This window comes from Microtus pennsylvanicus, chromosome X (assembly GCF_037038515.1).
Source record: "Microtus pennsylvanicus isolate mMicPen1 chromosome X, mMicPen1.hap1, whole genome shotgun sequence".
Classification (NCBI taxonomy): domain Eukaryota; kingdom Metazoa; phylum Chordata; class Mammalia; order Rodentia; family Cricetidae; genus Microtus; species Microtus pennsylvanicus.
The window spans coordinates 44,067,787-44,079,838 of NC_134601.1; the positions used below are offsets into that span (position 1 = coordinate 44,067,787).

General features: G+C 38.5%; 1 pseudogene; it reads right to left on the reverse strand.

Annotated features, from left to right (window-relative positions):
- The window catches only part of LOC142840327 (PRAME family member 8-like), a 225,215-nt pseudogene that overhangs the window by 62,399 nt on the left and 150,764 nt on the right, over positions 1 to 12,052 (reverse strand).

The window sequence follows — 12,052 nt, forward strand, 5'->3', positions numbered from 1 at the left end:
CTCCAGTGGATCCATGGCAGCTCTCTCACTCTGCTTTCTTCCTCCCAGCATTTTGTTTAATTTTCCCTGCCTACCTAAGTTCTGCCCTACCAACGGCCCAAAGCAATTTCTTTATTAACCAATGAAAGCAACACAAAGACAGTAGGACCTCCTACACCACCTGAGCTAATAGGCCAACTAGTTTTAATTAATGTAGACCTCTGTGTCTTTCTTTGCACTGAATGGCTCCTGGACTGGGCAGGACAGAAAATTTTGTGTGTGTGTGTGTGTGTGTGTGTGTGTGTGTGTGTGTGTGTGTGTATTTCTGTGTATGTATATGGATAGAGAAAGAGAGTTACCATACAGTGATATGACAATTTCCCCACTAGATGTTATAGCATAACAAATATAAAGCCCAGTGCCAATGAAGGGATAACTCTTTTAGAGTTATTGGGCAGTAAGGTGCATCAGAATCCCCAAAATTGCAGTCTATTCTGAGTATGATCAGTTGTCCCCCAGAACATGATGGAAAGATTCTATACTGAAGAAACAATATATCGAAGTCACAGAATACAGAAAAGCCAAATTGATACTGACCTGGAATCTTCATCCCTACTGCCTATCTTCTTAGTTCTGGAAGGTGTTATATAAAATGGAGGAGAAAATTAATCATAAGTCATACCCAAATGTGAACCCTTCAAGCAAAAATAATGACTGGCTTGGTAAGACATGGCCACTGATGTATCTTGTGCATAGAAAGAATGTCATAAGATTAACCAGTCACTTTCTGATTAGACTTAAGTCATGCTCCATAAGATGAAATCCAGAAACAGCACCATTATTGACCAAGAACCTATGGCCAGAGAGAACTTAGGCCCTAAGAGAGAACATGATATTCTTATGCTGATAAATAGCCACTGTATTAAACAGCCTCCCAATAATGATTCTCTCATACTTATTAAAGAACCTTCTATTTGTAGTAAATGGTGATTAAAACGTAAACCCCAAACTGGCACAGGCATAAGTATAAGAAATCATGAAATGCTCAGCCCTGAATAGAACTTCTATATCACAGTCCCTACTTCCAAGATTTTGATATCATTGTGGAAGAGGAGAAGAAAATGTAGGATACAGCCATGGTGGTGACTATAAGGAAACAGCAGCTTAGGATGGAGCTGAGCAACAATACATATAAACTCAATGTAGTTATGACAACATTCACTAGAACTGTGCAATCACAAACCATATCAAATCCCAGTCTGTAGAAATGATGTTGGCATGAAGTAATAACCCTGATAGCTGTTGGAAAGTAGAAAATCAGTTTCCTTGAAGAGTATAGGCTTAGTCAGTAAGCCATGTGATCAGGGAATGATACTTCAAAATGAATATAGGCCACACAAATTGGACTTCATAGATTAAAAACACAAAATTGAGTAGGTATGGAGTGTATGAATCTGGGAGATGGGGAATGGGTGGTGGTTATGATTAAAATATGTACAAAATTCTTAAAGAACTATTAAAATTTTTGCAATTAAATATAAAAACAAAGAGAAAGAAAATTATATAAGGCTTTAAATGCCAGGGTCAGAGGCATATTTCACAAAGCCATTTTAAACTTGAGCTTTTTCTGATTCTACCTACCAAAAATCTAATAACTTTGGCTAACAGAGCACCTTGTAATGTGGCATGTTTACTATTTTGATACAATATTAATTTAATCAATAGCTATATGCCTCTTGTGAGATGAAGACTCTTCATTGCCTAGGTGTCTTAAATTTTTTGTGAACCTTGATACTCATCCAAAAATGTGGATAGTGATTATTCCCCCCCAGATCAACAAATCAGCTATAATCTTTAAAATTCAAAAGTTTATGAAAGCAAATGAATGAAGGAACACTTCAGCTTACATTTTATGACCCGCATAGAATGTTTGAACAAATATTGAAATGTCACTTGATTGACAATATTTCAAGACTTTCCCCCTGCCATTTATATGAAGAAATACAAGAAACCTAGGGGAGTTCCTGTGATCAGGCACCTTTAGCTGTTTGTTGTGGGGTACCATTGGACATTTGAACCATCTTTATATAATAGCAATTTACTTGAGCAGACTGAGGTCTAATGATGAGAATTTGTATGAATACTACTGAGAATAATCTATAATAAAAATGAAGTGATTGTTATTTTAAAAAATATGACTGTTACAAAGCCAAATGCTCCAGCAAGATTACTCAGTGAGTAATGGGTTTTTCTACCAAGCTTGATAATGTGAGTTTGATCCTCAGTACTGACATAGTGTGAAAGATCAGTATCAGTTTCGATAAGTTGTTTTTTGACCTCTTCAGGAGCACTGTGGTATGTGTGTGCACACAAAAATACTCATGTGTGTGCACAAACAAAATAAAATGAAAAAATATAGCAAAAAGTTTAATGTAAAATGAAAATTATGGTATAAACATGTGATATCTGAAATTTTAATTCAACTTAATTTTACTTTGATATGTGTTTGTCTTACTTGCATTTATGAGAAAAACATACATGCATTGTCCATGGATGTCAGAAGAAATAATGAGATGCAATGCTAGAAATAGAGCTAAAAATAAATAGAGAGGGTTCGCTATGGTTTTTATTGGTATAAATCTTAAGTTGAATGGCTGTCTACCTATAACGTTCCATAGTCAATGCCCTGTACTGACAAAAATAAATGTAAATGAATAAGCACAAATTTATTTGAGGAATTAATTAACTAAATTAATTTATTTTTGCAGAAGTTTAAGAGCACAAGGCCACTATGTACTTGGATCCTGGTGAGGCCTTGTGCTGATTCGGGCTGGAAGAAGAGAGGGGAACAAGAAGAATAGGCAAAGAGGGGTCTTATGTGGGAAAGAAAGGAAAGGAGGTTCAAGGCTTGCTTTATAAAGGTTCAATATCTCACAGCATCTAGAACAGGTCCTTGAAAGTGACTGACAGGTCAATCCAAAGAGGAATCATTAATATAATCAGAGTAGGCATCTGTGCCTGCAATGTAAATGCCTCTCAGTAGGATACCCATCTCAATAGTGCTATACTAAAAAATAAATATCCATGTGAGTTTTGGTGGTGATGAGCTGAATTTAAACCAAGTAGCACCTCAGATCATATCCTTTATAAATACTTCCTCATGACGGCAGGACTTAAGAAAAACCAAATGTTTGGGTTCATTTCATATGTATTTCTTTCATTTATTCCTATTGGATATAGAAGGGAAGTTGGTTTCAGTACTTGAATGAGATATTGGATTTTGAATTTTAGAGAAGATATTGAAATTAACTAAAAATGTGGCGCAGTTGGGTGAAATGAACCTATGATTGCTGTAAAGTGGATATTATTTTTAATATATCTTCTAACTTCTACACTGAGGACCAGGGTATATGTACACAAATACCATCTATTTTCAGGCCCAAAGATAATGAGATATTATATAATTCTAGACTACAGCTGAAGGAGAAAGCATCAGATACATATTTTCATTCCTAACAGCATAAATCTGAATGAAGTAATGAATGTGAGATCTGGAACAACTGTAAATGCAATGGAGGCACCTCAACTACAATTTAATGTTGAAGACAAATATAACTTGGCTGAATATTATAATTGCTGGGTTCATAGAAATAAAGGTGCCATATAGATTTACTGAGGAGGAGGTTAACAATGCTGATATTGTTCCATATGTGCCTTCTTAGAATTTTTCTCACACTAATTCCTTTGATTATTTCTACCATCAATATGGTTATACATATGGGCTTCCAGATGTTTCCAGGGATGAAAACCTAAGTTCATAGCCGTTGGGGACTGTGAACCCTCACATCCTGAATTTCCTGTGACCTGCTGCCTGCTGTAGTAAACAACTTGTTTTCCTATGCTAGCAGCTGCTCTGAGCAAACAACTTGTTTTGCAGCTATCCTGAGCAAGAGAAGGAGTTCCTGATGGCAGGGGAATGGGTTCTGGGGATCTTGCAGTTGAGAGTTAGGGCATGAAAGGAGACCCTATATAAGCTGCCCTGGAACACAATAAAGAGAGAATTCTTGGAGTGTTCCTGGCATTACCCATGTCTCTCTCTGTGTGTGATTCAATATCTAGCCCCTTGCCCAACTCACAAATCATACAGTACTGCATGGTATGTAGAGCAGGCATTGCCCTACACAGAGCTCTTTTGGGACTTTATATTCTTAGAGATGTAGGAGATATTTCCAAGGTTTCATAAACTTCAGTCCACACTCCTTTGAGGAGTAAAACACTGGTATAGGTAGCATAATAATGCTAGGTCCCAGGTCCTCCCCCCTCCGTCCATATCTAGGAAGGTGAACATCCAAACTGGCTAGGCTCCCACAAAGCCAGCGCATTACGTAGGACCAAAACTCCATGTCATTGTCCTTGGCTTCTCATCAGCCCTCATGGTTCGCCATGTTCAGAGAGTCCGGTTTTATCCCATGCTTTTTCAGTCACAGTCCAGCTGGCCTTGGTGAGCTCACAATAGATCAGCCCCACTGTCTCAGTGGGTGGGTGCACCCCTCGTGGTCCCGACTTCTTTGCTCATGTTCTCCCTCCTTCTGCTCCTCATTGGGACCTTGGGAGCTCAGTCCAGTGTTCCAGTGTGGGTCTCTGTCTCTATCTCCATCCATCACCAGATGAAGGTTCTATGGTGATATGCAAGATATTCGTCAGTATTGCTATAGGATAGGGTCATTTCAGGTTCCCTATCCTCAGCTGCCCAAGGAACTAACTGGGGACATCGCATTAGGCTCCGGGGAGCCACTCTAGGTTCAAGTCTCTTGCCAACCCTAAGGTGGCTCCCTTAACTAAGAATTGTGCTTCCGTGTTCCCCTATCCAACCTTCCTTTATCCCAATCATCCTTTTTCCCCAAGTTCCCCACATCCTCCTCTTCTCCCTTATCTCTCCCCATCTCCCCTTACCCCCATCCCACCCCACCCCCAAGATCCTAATTTTCTCCCTGGCAATTTTGTCTACTTCCCATAGCCAGAGGATAACTATATGTTTTTCCTTTGGTTCACCTTCTTACTTAGCTTCTTGAGGTTCACCAATTGTAGACTCCGTGACGCTTATTTATGGCTAGAAACCAATTATGAGTGAGTACATCCCATGTTCATCTTTTTGGGTCTGGGTTACCTCACTCAGTATAGTGTTTTCTATTTCCATCCATTTGCATGCAAAATTCGAGAAGTCATTGTTTTTTACCGCAGCGTAGTACTCTAATGTGTATATATTCCACATTTTCTTCATCCATTCTTCCATTGAAGGACATCTAAGATGTTTCCAGGTTCTGGCTATTACAAATAATGCTACTATGAACATAGTTGAACAAATGCTCTTGTCATATGATAGGGCATCTCTTGGGTATATTCCCAACAGTGGTAGTGCTGGGTCCAGAGGTAGGTTGATCCCGAATTTCCTGAGAAACCGGCACACTGATTTCCAAAGTGGTTGTACAAGATTGCATTCCCACCAGCAATGGATGAGGGTACCCCTTCCTCCACAGCCTCTCCAGCAAAGGCTATCATTGGAGATTTGATTTTAGCCATTCTGACAGGTGTAAGATGATATCTCAAAGTTGTTTTGATTTGCATTTCCCTGATCGCTAAGGAGGTTGAGCATGACTTTAAGTGTCTTTTGGCCATTTGAACTTCTTCTGTTGGGAATTCTCTGTTCAGTTCAGTGCCCCATTTTTTAATTGGGTTAATTAGCATTTTAAAATCCAGTTTCCTGAGTTCTCTATGTATTTTGGAGATCAGACCTTTGTCTGTTGCTGGGTTGGTAAAGGTCTTCTCCCAGTCAGTAGGTTGCCTTTTTGTCTTAGTGACAGTGTCCTTTGCTTTACAGAAGCTTCTCAGTTTTATTAGTCCCATTTATTCAATGTTGCCCTTAATGTCTGTGCTGCTGGGGTTACACATAGGAAATGATCTCCTGTGCCCATCTGTTGTAGGGTACTTCCCACTTTCTCTTCTATCAGGTTCAATGTGTTCTAACTGATATTGAGGTCTTTAATCCATTTGGACTTGAGTTTTGTGCATGGTGATAGATATGGGTCTATTTTCATTCTTCTACAGGTTGACATCCAGTTATGCCAGCACCATTTGTTGAAGATGCTTTCTTTCTTCCATTGTATACTTGTAGCTCCTTTATCGAAAATGAGGTGTTGATAGGTTTGTGGGTTAACATTCGGGTCTTCTATACGATTCCATTGGTCGATGTCTCTGTTTTTATGCCAGTACCACACTGTTTTCATCACTGTAGCTCTGTAATAGAGTTTGAAGTCAGGGATGGTAATGCCTCCAGAAGATCTTTTATTGTATAGGATTGTTTTGGCTATCCTGGGTTTTTTGTTTTTCCATATAAAGTTGATTTTTGTCTTCTCAAGATCTGTGAAGAATTTTGATGGGACCTTGATGGGGATTGCATTGAATCTATAAATTGCCTTTGGTAGAATTGCCATTTTTACTATGTTGTTCCTCACAATCCAAGAGAAAGGGAGGTCCTTCCATTTTCTGGTATCCTCCTCAATTTCTTTCTTCGATGCCTTAAAGTTCTTGTCAAATAGATCTTTCACTTCCTTGGTTGGAGTTACCCCAAGATATTTTATGCTGTTTGTGGGTATCGTGAAAGGTGAAGCTTCTCTGATTTCCCTCTCTGCTTCCATATCCTTTGTGTATAAGAGGGCGACTGATTTTTTGGAGTTGATCTTGTATCCTGCCACATTACTAAAGCTGTTTATCAACTGTAAAAGTTCTTTGGTGGAGTTTTGGGGGTCGCTTATGTACACTATCATATCATCTGCAAATAAAGTTTCACTTCTTCCTTTCCAATTCGAATCCCCTTGATCCCATTATGTTGTCTTATTGCTATTGCTAGAACTTCAAGCACTATATTGAAGAGGTATGGAGAGATTGAACAGCCTTGTCGTATTCCTGAGTTTAGTGGGATGGCTTTGAGTTTCTCTCCATTTAATTTGATGTTAGCTGTGGGATTGCTGTATATAGCTTTTATTATATTTAGGTTTGACCCTTGTATCCCTAATCTCTCCAAGACTTTTATCATAAAGGGATGTTGAATTTTGGCAAATGCTTTTTCAGCATCTAATGAAATGATCATATGGTTTTTTTCTTTCAGTTTATATGATGGATTACATTGATAGATTTTCGTATGTTGAACCAGCCCGGCATCTCTGGGATGAAGCCTACTTGATCATAATGGATAATTTTTGTAATGTGTTCTTGGATTCGATTTGCCAGTATTTTGTGGAGGATTTTTGCGTCCATGTTCATGAGTGAGATTGACCTATAATTCTCTTTCTTGGTTGAGTCTTTGTGCGGTTTTGCTATCAGAGTAACTGTAGCTTCATAAAAGGCATTTGGCAATGCCTCTTCTGTTTCTATATTGTGAAATACATTAAAGAGTATAGGTATTAGGTCTTCTTCAAAGTTCTGGTAGAACTCCGCATTGAAACCATCTGGTCCTGGGCTTCTTTAGGTAGGGAGGTTTTTGATAACCGCTTCTAATTCTTCGCGACTAACAGGTCTATTTAGATTGTTCCTTGGTCCTGGTTTAACTTTGGTATATGGTATTTATCTAAAAAAGTATCCATTTCCTTTACATTTTCCAGTTTTGTGGCATATAGGGTTTTCTAGTAAGATCTAATGATTCTCTGAATTTCCTCTGTGTCTGTGGTTATGTTCCCCTTTTCATTTCTGATCTTATTAATTTGCAAATTCTCTCTCTCTACCGTTTGATTAGTTTGGATAGGGGTTTGTCAATCTTGATTTTCTCCAGGAACCAGCTTTTTGTTTCATTGATTCTTTGGATTGTTTTCTGTGTTTCTATTTTGTTGATTTCAGCCCTCAGTTTGATTATTTCCAGTCTTCTACTCCTCCTAGGTGAGTCTGCTTCTTTTTTTCTGGAGCTTCCAGGTGGGCTGTTAAGTCTCCAATGTGTGCTTTCTCTGTTTTCTTTAAGTGGGCACTTAGTGGTATGAACTTTCCTCTTAGGACGGCTTTCATAGTGTCCCATAAGTTTGAGTATGTTGTTTCTTTATTTTCATTGAATTCCAGGAAGACTTTAATTTCTTTATTTCTTCCTTAATCCAGGTATGGTTCAGTAGTTGACTGTTCAGTTTCCATGAATTTGTAGGCTTTCTGGGGGTAGCATCATTGTTGAATTCTAACTTTAATCCATGGTGATCTGATAAGACACAGGTGGTTACTAATATTTTTTTTGTAACTGTGGATGTTTGCTTTGGTTCCATGAGCTGCAGAGAAGAAGGTATATTCTTTCCTATTTGGGTGGAATGTTCTATAGATGTCTGTTAAGTCCATTTGCTTCATTACCTCCATTGATTCTCTTATTTCTCTGTTAGGTTTCTGTCTGATTGACCTGTCAATTGGTGAGAGAGGAGTGTTGAAGTCTCCTACTATTAGTGTGTGCGGTTTGATGGCTGCCTTGAGTTTTAGCAATGTTTCTTTTATGTACGTGGGTGCTTTTATATTAGGGGCATAGATGTTCAGGATTGAGACTTCATCCTGATGAACTGTTCCTGTTATGAGTATAAAATGCCCCTCTCCATCTCTTCTGATTGATTTAAGTTTGAAGTCAACTTTGTTAGAAATTAGTATGGCCACACCTGCTTGTTTCTTAGGTCCATTTGATTGATAAGCCTTTTCCCAGCCCTTTACTCTGAGTAGGTGCCTGTCTTTGTGGTTGAGGTGTGTTTCTTGTAAACAGCAGAATGTTGGATCCTGTTTTCTTATCCAATCTCTTAGCCTGTGCCTTTTTATAGGTGAGTTGAGCCCATTGACATTAAGTGATATTAATGACCAGTGGTTGTTAACTCCGGTCACTTTTTTCATCGTAGAGTTTGTGTGTTTCCCTTCTTTGAGTTGTGTTGGTGAAGGGTCTCTAGATGTCTGAGTTAGTGTGGTCATTGTTGGACTCCATGGTTAGTGATTTTCCTTCTATTACTTTCTGTAAGGCTGGATTTGTGGCTGCGTATTGTTTAAATTTGTTTTTATCCTGGAAAATTTTATTTTCTCCATTTATAGTGAACGAAAGCTTGGCTGGGAAAAGTAGTCTGAGCTTACATCCATGGTCTCTTAGTTTCTTCAGTACATCTATTCAGGACCTTCTGGCTTTTATGGTTTCCATGGAGAAGTCAGGTGTAAGTCTGATAGGTTTACCTTTATAAGTGACTTGGCCTTTTTCCTTTGCAGCTCTTAAAATTCCTTATTCTGTATGCTTTGTGTTTTGATTATTATATGGCGAGGGGATTTTTTTCTTGATCCAGCCTATTCGGTGTTCTGTATGCTTCTTGAACCTTCATAGGTATATCTTTCTTTAGGTTGGGAAAGTTTTCTTCTATAATTTTATTAAATATATTTTCTGGACCATTGAGCTGCACTTCTTCTCCTTCTTCTACTCCTATTATTCTTAGGTTTGGTCTTTTTATTGTGTCCCAGATTTCCTGAATGTTTTGTGATGAGAGTTTGTTGGACTTGCTGTTTTCTTTGATCAGTGTGTTTATTTTCTCTATGGTATCTTCAGAATCTGAGATTCTTTCTTCTCACTCTTGTATTCTGTTGGTTATGCTTGTTTCTGTAGACTTTGTTTGTTTACTTAAATTTTCCATGTCCAGCCGGCCCTCTGTTTGTGTTTTCTTCTTTGCCTCCATTTCAGTTTTCAAGTCTTGAACTGTTTCCATTATCTGTTTGATTGTTTTTCCTTGGTTTTCTAGGGTATCATTCACTGATTTATTCAATTCTTCAAACTTTCTGTTATATTTCTCATCCATTTCTATAAGGGCATGTTTCACATGCTGTTTAAGGGCGTCAATCACTTTCATGAAGTCAATCTTTTCTACTTCTTCTTGATTAAGGTGTTCATGTCCTCAAATTGTGAGGTCGCTGGGTTCTGGTGGCTTCATGTTGCTTTTCAGCTTGTTGGGTGAATTCTTGCATTGGCGTCTCCCCATCTCTTCTTCCAAATGCTCCCTTCTGGATCTTCTTTTACTGGATCAGGTCTCCTTGCCTACTGATGTACCTTCCCAGTGATGGCTCTCCCCGGTGATGGCTCTCCTGGTGACGAGATCAGATCTCTGTACCCAATGATGGCTCTCCCCAATGCTGGCTCTCCTGGCACCCAGATCAGGTCTCTGTGCTGGTTGGGTAGCTCGTAAACAAAGCGCCTGCGTTGCTTGGTGCCGGCAGGCCATAGAAATAAAGGAACTCCTGCCCGCTTGGGTGCCCTGAGGATTAGGACCCAGTGCCCATTCAGGCTGGGCTGGGTGAGTTATGTGCCGAAAGAGGGCGGTGGGGCCGAAGTGGGGAGGGTTCTGGATGCAAGCTGGGTGGGATAGGAAGAAAGAGGCAGCATGCAGGGAGTAAAGGCCCTGCAGAGAGCCCAAGAAGTATAGGGAGCTGAGGAACCCCTGAGTTCCTTGTCCCGGGCTAGTGCCGGGGGGTCAGAAACTCCCTGATATGTTATTTGGAAAAGAGGTTCTCGTTTTGTTTCCACAGAGGATGGGAATCTATGGATTCCTTCAAAACTAATGTGGATTGATAGAACAAGATCCCCCCAAAACAGTATCCATGAACCCTAAAAATACTTTGTACAACAAACAGCAGGAAGCAGTTTGGAGAAAGCAAAACCAAAATTCTCAAAATGATTGTTTATAAATATTTATTTTCATTTTAAAATGGTTGTTTATAAATATTTAATGTTCACAGTAAATTTCCAAAAAATAAAGAGGATGCAATATAGGAATAAATTCTTTTTATTGGTATGGACTTTGGTTTATTGATACAAATTTAGGGTCAACTTTGTTACATATATATATATAATCTTGTTTAAGGTATTATGCTTATACAACTTACTTAAAAATGTAATGTATGATTTAAAATTATGGATTAATAGATAGTCATCTATAATAGTCAAACTGTAGTCATATCATTTAGGCTTTCTGGATGTACACAGATATATTTCGGATGGATATGCATTCTTCCAACCTTTCAAAGACCTACAGAATATGGCATTTAAAATATTTTAAGAACTTAGACCTTTCTCAACAATGAAAGTTATCTGCTTCTGGCAGCACCAATTACTTCAGAGAGGTTGATGGGCATTGAAGAAACTCATTATGGAATTTGCCTTCAAGGTAACAGGGCTATCCATTAGTCAAAGAAGCTGCTCTTGCCTGGATTGCTTAATAGAATGCTGTATGAACTTCACATGCAGGACCTACAGAAAAGTGACTACTGAACTTTCCAAAAGATGGGATGGTCCTTTAGAGTTCCTGCTTCATGAAAGAGTCGGCCAGACATTCCACAGGACACAGAAGATGACTGACAAACTGTCAATATAGACAAAATAGTCTTTCACATTTCTTCTATCATGAAAATGTCATCCAGATACTATGGGCCTGTAGACTGAAAATGGATGGACCAAAGTTACAGACAAACTTTTGGTGACTTTCCAGGCAACTAAATGTCTCTCTCCATTCTAGAGTTTTGGAAGTTGCTTATAATGCACTTTCTAATTACTTACTATTGTATCCTTCTAGAATCTTTGATGGGGTTGAAGATAGATAGTTACAGTTTTTCCTAATTATGATAAAAGATAAGTTAGATATGAAACTTCCCAGATACAAATAGATTAAATATTGTAACTGTACTTCTTTCTTCATAATTGTTTTTTATGTGTAATTTTACTATGTTAAATTTAAAGTCTTCCTTTTGATTTAGATAGAAAACAGGTGATGATGTGCGATGTCCTTCTATGTCTGTATTGCTTTTATTGGTTAATGAAAAAAGCTGTTTTGGCCAATGAATTAACAGAGTAAAGTCAGGTAGAAAATCCAAACAGAGATACAAAGAGAGAGTGGATAGAGTTAGGGAGATGCAATGTAGCTGCTGAAGGAGAAAGACACGAAAACCTTACTAGTAGGCCACAGCCTTATGGTAATACATAGATTAATAGAAATGGGTTAATTTAAGATATATAAGAACTAGGTAGGAATGCACCTAAGCTGTT